This window comes from Canis lupus, chromosome 27, assembly GCF_011100685.1.
Source record: "Canis lupus familiaris isolate Mischka breed German Shepherd chromosome 27, alternate assembly UU_Cfam_GSD_1.0, whole genome shotgun sequence".
Taxonomy (NCBI): Eukaryota; Metazoa; Chordata; class Mammalia; order Carnivora; family Canidae; genus Canis; species Canis lupus.
In genome coordinates, this window is record NC_049248.1 from 36236697 (window position 1) to 36246658 (window position 9962).

Genomic DNA, 9962 nt, shown 5'->3' on the forward strand with positions numbered 1-9962 from the left:
TACACTATACTGTAGTCTATTAACTGTGCAATAGCATGATGTCTAAAAAATAATGTACAGGGGATCCCTGGGTGGCTCAGCGGTTTAGCGCCTCCCTTCAGCCCAGGGTGTGATCCTGGAGACCCGGGACCGAGTCCCGCATTGGGCTCACTGCATGGAGCCTGCTTCTCCCTCTGCCTGTGTCTCTGCCTCTGTGTGTGTGTGTGTGTGTGTGTGTGTGTGTGTGTGCGATGAATAAATAAATAAATAAAATCTTAAAAAAATAATGTACATACCTTAACTTAAAAAATACTTTATTACTAGAAAATGCTAGGTATCATCTGAGCTTGAAGGGAGTTCTAATCTTTTTGTTGGTGAAGGGTCTTGCCTCCATGTTGATGGCTGCTGATTGATCAGGGTGGTGGTTGCTGAATGCTGGAGTGGCTGTGGCAATTTCTTAAATGAAACTTACCCTATCAATTGACTCTTCCTCTTACAAACAATTTCCTTATAGCATGCTATGCTGCTTGATAGCATTTTTACCTACATTAGAACTTTTCTTAAAATTGGAGTCAATCTTCTCATACCCTGCCACTGCTTTATCAACTAGGTTGATTTAATACTCCTAAGTGTTTTGTTGTCATTTCAACAATCTTCACAGCATCTTTACCAGGAGTAGATTTCATCTCAAGAAACTACTTCCCTAAGAAGCAACTCCTCATTTGTTACAGTTTTATCATGCGTTGCAGAAATTTAGTCACAACCTAAGACTCTACTTATAATTCTAGCTCTCTTGCTTTTTCCATCACATCTGCAGTTACTTACTCCACAGAAGTTTTAAACCCCCCAAAGTCATCCATGAGGGTGAGAATTAACTTTCTTCATGTCAGCAATAAGACTATTTCACTTTCTTATCATTCATGTGTTCACTATAGTAGAACTTTCAATTTCCTTCAAGAACTTACTCTGTGCATTCACAACTTAGCTAAATGATGCAAGAGTCCTAGCTTTTGGTCTGTATCAGCTTTTGACATGTCTTTCCTGCTAACCTTAATCATTTCTAGCTTTTGATTTAAAGTAAGAGCTGTGTGACACTTCCTCTCACCTGAACACTTATAGGCCATATACTAATTTGCCTAATTTCAATATTGTTGTATCTCAGGGAATAAGAAGGCCTGAGAAGAGGGAGAGAGATGGGGGAACGGTAGATTAGTAGAACAGTCAGAGCACACACAACCTTTATCATTAATTTTGCTGTCTTATATGGGCACTATAATTGGTGCCTCAAAACAATGACAATCATAACATCAAAGGTCACTGACCACAGATCACCATAACAAATATACTAATAATTAAAAGTTTGGAATATTTAAGAATTACCAAAATGTGGCACACAGAAACACAAAGTGAGCAAATGCTGTTGGAAAAATGGTGCTGATAGACTTACTTGACCTGGGGTTGCCATAAATCTTCATTTTATAAAAGCTGCAATATCTGCAAAATGAAATAAAATGATTTATGCCTATATGTATGTATTTTTTTTTCTAGCTTTATTATGGTATAATTGCCAAAATTATATAACTTCAGGTATTCAATGTGATGTTTTGGTATCTGTGTATATTGTGAAATAATTACCACAATCAAGCTAATTAACACAACCATCACTTCACACGGTTACCTTTTTTTATTTTTTGGTGTGGTAAGCACATTTAAGATCTACTCTCATAGCAAATATTAGTATACAATACAGTATTATTAACTATAATCATCAACCTATACATTAGATCCCCAGAACTGAGTCATTTTATAACTAAAAGTTTTTATTCTGTGACCAACCTCTCCCCATACACCTTTAAAGTTTGTACTATTCTACTGTAAGAGTGGACACAGAAAGGAATGTCTTTTTAATCATTCAAATTCTTTTTTTTAAATCATTCAAATTCTAATCTCAAAAATGAAGATCAACATGGAGACAAAGGCAAAGAAACTCCAAAATTAATGCTAAGATTTCATTCCCCTGATGAAATTAGGAACAAAATCACCTCATGAAATACTCTGACCTAAAATAATAATTAACAAATAAAATGAAATCAACAATATTCATTGATCGTTTTCAATAGTCCAGACACTTACAAAAGCAATAAACATATAATAATGAACAATACAAAGTCCTTGTTTCCTAGGAGCTTTCTCCCAGGAGAAAGTCACCAAGACTTTTGTCTTTCGTTTGATGGAGATGAGACACAAGTTGATAATATACAAGTAAATAAAACAAGATCAGGTCGTGAGAAGTATAAAGGAAACATTAAAACTAGGTATTGTGATAGATTCTCTTGGCTAAAAAGCTTTAACAACACCCAAGCACAAACAAACAAACAAAACCTACTGGCGTATAGTCTCAGAAATGATAGGCATGTATTGTAACTTAGAAAAAAGAAGATAAAAAAATCTAAACTGAATCAAGTTGTCTGTGTTTGACTGTGTTATCAGAGGCCTTTCGGTCAGCAATGATCCAAGAATAAGACTTCGTCACAAAATTTCTACTACCATCCTGGGACAAGGAGTATTGTCTTTCAGATTATGTCAGGTATTGTCCTCTACCAGGCTATTTACGCATCAGGGTAGTTGGTTGAATATAGTTAAGGTTATCTAACTATCTGTTTGCTAGTATTAACTCCACACTTACCTAGCAGCCTTTTCTTTTTTTCTTTTCTTTTCTTTTTTTTAGCAGCCTTTTCTTTCCATTTTGATTTCTTGCCTGGATTTGCCTTTTGAAAGATAATGCACGATTACAACCTACATATCAGTTTCTGTTGCAGAGTATCTTTTTATGATTAGTAAAATCACGTTCTTGTTTACACCTAAGTCCTTTGAAAGTTTAGGTAGCATGAATTAACTTCATGATTGATCAGCTCAGGCTGACCTGCAATTCTAAAATTTAAACTTTAGACTTTGAGTGACCCTTTCTTCTACTATAGCCATTCTAATAGCAAGATGGTGTTTCAGCCTCTTTTTAGAATCAAAAAGTAGCAACAATCCAGCAATTACACTACTAGGTATTTACCCAAAGAATACAAAAATATTAATTCAAATGGATACATGCACCCCAATGTTTATAGCAGCATTACCTACAATAGCCATATTATGGAACCAATCCAAATGTTCATCGACTGATGAATGGATAAAGAAGAGATGTATATATACATATATATATACACATAATGGAATTTTAGCCATCAAGAATGAAATCTTGCCATTTGCAATAATGTGAATGGAACTAGAGTGTATTCTGCTAAGCAAAATAAGTCAGAGAAAGACAAATACTATATGATTCCACTCACATATGGAATTTAAGAAACAAATATGGGGGTCGGGGGAGGAGAGAAAAGACAAACCAAAACTCTTAACTATAAAGAACAAACTCATAGTTACCAGAGGGGAGAGGTGGGTGGGAGGATGGGTTAAATAGGTAATACAGATTAAGGAGTGCACTTGTAATGAGCACCAAGTGTTGTATGTAAGTAATGAATCACTCTTGTACACCTAAAACTAGTATTAGCTTGTGTTAATTAACTGGAATTTAAATACAAACTTTTTTAAAACTATAGCTAACATTATGTAGTAACGATTTTGCAATATACAAGTATATTAAATCACTGTACACCTTAAAGTTATACAACATTTTATGTTGATTATATCGCAATAAAGCTGGAAAAGAAAAAGTTTAAAAGTTAAGCAAGGAACTGCTTACTTAGCTCCTCCTCCCCTTTGTAAAATGTCTAAATAATGACAATTTTTATTATACAGTGAGGTATATTCCCATCACATATTTTAGAAGAAGACTAACACTCTTCTTTATAGTGAAAACACAGTTTGACTATTATAAATTAGTGAGTGGCATTTAAAAATATGCTGAAATACTGACCAATAGCTTTTTCCAAAAAAGAAAAAGTCAATATCACTTCCATTAACGGCATTCTTTGGACAAATATTTTTAAATAAATTCATAAGTTAGTAGAGAAAACATGCAATAGCTTACTCTGTTAAACATATTAGGAAAACCTGTAGCAAGTTGTTTTTGTTTTTTTTGTTTTTTTTGCCAAGAAATGTCAATAATAACATCTACTGTTAAATATTTATGGCTAGAAAATGACGAAGGAGCTCCAAAAATTTGCCTATCCATAAAAACAATGAAAAAAGATGGGAAAAAATGTAAGAATTGACTTTTTTTCAGATCTAGAAAACAGCAACCCAAGGAGAATTTACTCAAGAAAAAAAGGGTTGAATATCAATAGGAATGACAAGTTTTATGGCATTTTAACTTGTCCTATTATTGTCCCTTTTGTCCCCAGCTCAGTGAGAGTTTTGAAAAAAAGCAGCCCACATTCTTGGTACCACAGGGAGCAGAACAGAGCTGGAGCTCTTTCAAAGCCTCATCCTGAAAGAATTTTAATTGTTTGACCTCTCTGGTGGTTCCTTGGAACATGACATCCTAAGCCTTATCTTTATTTGACTTGACTAAAGTTCACCTGGTGCTTAAGGCCTCTCTCTGGAGTCATTTGTCAAAAATATTTGCTGGCAAATGTTTTAATCACAGCTGCCTGAGGTGATAAATAACAGGATAAATAATAGGCTAACTAAAAAGCTTAAAAGGAAAAACTGATGAATAAGATGTCCATTATGGCTTTAAAAATCTCTAATATATTCCTGGGAACCTAGAAAATCATGTACATGTGCAAGGCCATGCACCTGCTGAAAACAAAAAGACCTGAGAAATCCCCAAGCTCTCACTGCTGGCTGACCTTGTGGCTCTGTGCAAGCAACAAGTGATGATTAAGGCAGAGTCTAAACTGCCTGGTTTAGCATGGAAGGTGTGTCTCCACATGCACTCAGAGCCCTGGCCAAGACTCTTTTATTGAGAGATTGATTGGCTTCATCTGTTTAAGGAAATCTCTGCCTATTCAACAGTGATAACTAAGCTGAGTAGAGACTCCAGTGACCACACATCACAAATAGAGGCTTTACAGAATTCATTAAAGTCATTAAACAACTAAAACAATTAGCAACAATAAGTCTTGGAAGGGGACAGAGTGATTTCCAGAATTGCAACAATATGTGATTTAAAATGCCCAGTTTTCAACAAAAACATAACAGACATGCAAATTAAAACTAAGTATAGCCTATACTTGGGGGAAAAAGTCAATAGAAACTACCTGAGGAAGCCCAGATATTGGATCTACTAGAGAAAGACTTTATCAGCTAATTTAAATATGTCCAAAGAGCTAAAGGAAATCATGTCTAAAGAACTAAAGAAAAGTATATCTTATCAAACAGAGAATATCCATTAACATTAAAATTATAAAAAGGAAGTAAATAAAAATCCTAATGTTGAAAAGTACAATAACTAAAATGAAAATTCACTACAGGGGCTCAACAGCATATTTGAGCCACCCTCTCCCCACACACACACAAAAAATCAATAAACATGAAGACATCTGTCTTCATTGAGAGACAATTGAGAGACAGAAAAAAGAATGAAGAAAAATGAGATCTTTAGAGACCTATGGGATACCATTAAGTTTATCAACATACATGTAATGGGAGTCCTACAAGGAGAGGTGAGAAAATGCCAGAAAGAATATTTGAAGAAATATGAAATCATGAACAAAAATTTTCCAAACTTAATGAAAAATATTAATCTAGGCATTCAAGAAATTAACAACTGCAAGTAGGATAAACTCAAGATCCATATCTTAACACTTCATAATCAAGGTCAGGGAATTTTGAAAGCAGCAAAAAAGAAGTGATCCAACAGGCATAAAGGATCCTCAATAAGAGTAATAGATATATATTTATTATGAGTTATGAAACCAACTAATAAAACTTGTTAGAAACAAATAGAAAATGGGACGCTTGGGTGGCTTGGTGGTTGAGCATCTGCTTTCAGCTCAGGGCATGATCCCAGTCCGAGGATTGAGTCCTGCATTTGGTGCCCTGAAAGGAGCCTGCTTAGACTCTGCCTATGTCTCTATCTCTCTCTCGTCTAATGAATAAATAAATAAAAATATGTTTAAAATAAATAGAAAATAAAATTAAGGACTTTTTGTGCATGGATTTGATATTATCAGTTTTGGTTAATTGGGGTTCTTTTTTTTTAAGATTTTATTTATTTATTCATGGGAGAAACAGAGGGAGAGAGGCAGAGACATAGGCAGAGGGAGAAGCAGGCTCCATGCAGGGAACCCAATGTGGGACTTGACCCCGGACTCCAGGATCATGCCCTGAGCCAAAGGCCTATACTTCACCGCTGAGCCACCCAGGTGTCCCAATTGGGTTCTTTTTAATTGTTACTGTTTTTAATTTTATTTTTTCTTTCTACCTTTGGATCCCCTTTACCTATTTATTTCACCACCTGCCTCATTTCTGGAAACCACAGATCTGTTCTCTATATCTATGAGCTTATTGAAGTATTTTTGTTTGTTTCTTTTTTTAGAATCAAAGAATTATAATTCTTTTTTGATTTCTTCTTTGAACTATCATTTTGCAGTGGCATGTTTCTTACTCTCTGCATATTTGTGAATTTTTCAGTTTTCTTCATGTAATTAATTTCTAGTTTCATGCTGTTGTGGTTGGAAAAGATACTTTATATGATTTCAATCCTCTTAAGTTTATTAAGACTTATTTTTGGCCTAACATATGTTCTATCCTGGAGAGTTTTCTACATCTACTTCGGAAGAATGTGTATTATGTTGCTCTTGGATAGAATGTTCTATATATATCTGTTACTTTCATCTGGTGTAAGGTATCATTTAAGGCTGATTTTTTTTAAAAAGATTTTATTTATTTATTTGACAGAGAGAGAGAGCATGTGCGCATGCATGAGCACAAGCAGGGGGAGTGGCAGGAGGAGGGAGAGGGACCAGCAGGCAGAAGGAGAGGGAGAAGCAGGCTTCTGGCTAGCAGAGAGTCTGATGCTGGGGCTTGATTTCAATATCCTGGGATTATGACCTGAGCTGAAGGCAGATGCCTAACTCACTGAGCCACCCAAGCACCCCATGGTTGCTTTCTTATTGATTTTCTTTCTAGATAATCTATCCATTGATGCAAGTGAGGCATTAAAAGTTCTTACTATTATTGTACTGCTGTCTATTTCTTCCTTTAGGTCTGCTAATTTTTGCTTTATATATTTAGGTGCTTCTATGTTGGATGAATAAATATTTACAAATGTTATATCCTTTTATTGGCTTATTGCCTTTGTCGTTAAATAATATCCATCTTTATCTCTTAGTACAGTCTTTGTTTTAAAATGTATTTTATCTCACATAAGTAGATCTACCCCAGCTTTCTTTTGGCTTTCACTGGCATGCAATAACTTTTTCCATCCCTTCACTTTCACTCTATATGTATCCTTCCATCTAAAGTGAGTCTCGTGTAGGCAGCATATAGATGGGTCTTGTTGTTTTGTTTTTGTTTTGTTTTTTATCTATTCAGCCATTCTGTGTCTCATGATTGGAAGAATTTAGTTCATGTACATTTAAATTAACTACTGATAAGTATGTACTTATTGCCACTTTGTTATTGTCTGTTTTTGTAGTTCCTCTATGTTCCTTTCTTCTTCCTTTGCTCTCCTTTGCTTCTCCTGCTCTCCTTTCTTGAGTGGTATACTTATTTTCCTTTCTCTTTATCTTTTGTGTATTTACCATAGATTTTTGCTTTGTGGTGACAATGAGGCTTCCATATAACAACTTATAACAGTCTATTTTAAATTGATAAAAACTTAAGTTGCATCCTATTCTAAAGCTCAGTATTTGTGGTCTCCCTAGCCTCAAATGTTTTCTGGGGTTTTTTGGTGTTGTTTTCTGTTTTTGATGTCACATTTTACATTTTCTTATCTTGCATACCTCTGAAATCATTATTGCAATCATAGTTATTTGTACGACTTTTGTCTTTTAAACTTCATACTAGGTTTATAAGTGAGTAATCTCCTACCTTTACTATATCTATCTATCATCTATCTAGATATCTTTCCAGTGAGATTTATTTTTTTATGTGTTTTCTTGTTATTAATTAGTGCCCTTTCTTTTCAGCTTAAAGTTACTTTAACATTTCTTATAATTCCAGTTTAGTGGTAATGAACTCCTTTAGCTTTTGCTCATCTGAAAACCTCTATTTCACCTTCCGTTCTGAATGATAACTTTGCCAGGTAGAGCAGTCTTGGTTGGAAGTTTGTTTGTTTTATTTTTTCTTCCAGTGATTTGAATATATTATGCCACTCATTCTGGCCTGCAAATTTTCTGCTGTAAAGCCTGCCTATATTCCCATAGGTGTTCCCTTATATGTAACAAGTTGTTTTTCTCTTGTTGCTTTTAACGTTCTTTGTCTTTAAATTTTGACATTTGATTATGTGTCTTGGTGTGAGTCTCTTTGAGCTCCTCTTATTTAGAACTTTTTGGGCTTCCTGGATCTGGATTTTTGTTTCCTTTCCCAGCCATATTTCCCAGCCTTTCAGCCATTATTTCTTCAAACAATATTTCCACCCCTTTCTCTATTTCTTCTCCTTCAAAGACCCTTACATTACAAATTATATTCTGCTTGATGTTGTCCTATAAGCCCCTTAAGTTATCTTCACTTTTTTTCCATTCTTTTTTCTTTTTTGCTGCTCTAATTGAATGAGTTCTACTGCCTTCTCTTTGAGTTGACTGATCCTTTCTTCTGCTTCATCTCTTCTACTGTTGAACCCTTCTAGTGTATTTTTCAGTTTAGCAATTGTATTATTCAGCTCTGTCATTTCTGTTTGGTACTTTTTTATATTTTCCATCTCTTTGTTGAAATTCTCACTGTGGTCATCCATTCTTCTCCCCAGTTTGGTAATCATCTTTACGGCCATTCCTTTGAATTCTTTAAGAGGCAAATTACTTATTTCTTTTTCTTTAAGGTTTTTTTTTTTTTTTCAGATTTTATATTGTTCTTTTATTTGGAACATATTCACCTGTTTCTTCATTTTGCTCAACTCTCTGTTGATTTCTTACAGTACATGAAACAACCATCTCTCCCAGCCTTGAAGGAGTGGCCTTGTGTAGAAGCCAAACCTTGTCATTCAACCCTGACTCAACTCTTTGTCATCTCTCAAAAGTTTGTGCTTATCCAAGCAGACTATTATATTTTTTAAAACTCCCAGTAGTTGAGGATGTGCCAACACTTGTCAGTTTCCCTAAGACGAACATCTCAGCATGTAGATTCAGGCTATTTGGAAGCAGCTTTTTGAGGTATACAAATATATATAGTAGAGTGGGACTACAAGTCCCACTTACAAGTATAAGTTCCACTGCTTATGCAATTTGGCAGTATCCCCTGGGCAAGAGACACAAAAATTGGAGTTCCAGATGAGGGAATAAGTTCTTTTCTGGGAGACAGTAGTGAGCTGGAGGAAGGCAAAAGGAGAGTACCAAGATGGTGTTCACAGCCTATGTTCCTTAAGAGCAACTTCATAGTCCACTAGGTGTGTGATAAACCTGAATCCTGACCCCTAGGTTAAATTTCAAGCACAAGCAGAGGCCTCCTTCACAGAAAGACTGGGGCAGGGGTGTGCCTTAGTTTGCTTTCTGTGCAGTGTGCTGGGAATGGCAACCTGCTAAAAACTATCTCTCCAATTGCCACAGTTCCATGGAACCCTGGAATGCAAGACCCTCGTGGCCAATCAGAGCTAGGCAATCAAGAAGCATCCCCTAGGTGCCAACTGCAAAAACAAGGGTACCAAACATGAAAACCAGATTCAAGATAGCAACATAAGACACTCCCACAGATACAATGAGTCTATAGCTATGTATGGAACAATCTCCTCTTTAAAAAAACTAAAAGCTGGGGATGCCTGGGTGGCTCAGTGGTTGAGCATCTGCCTTTGGCTCAGGTCTTGATTGTGGGGTCCTGGGATTGAGTCCCACATCAGGCTCCCCACAAGGAGCCTGCTTCTCCCCCTGCCTGTG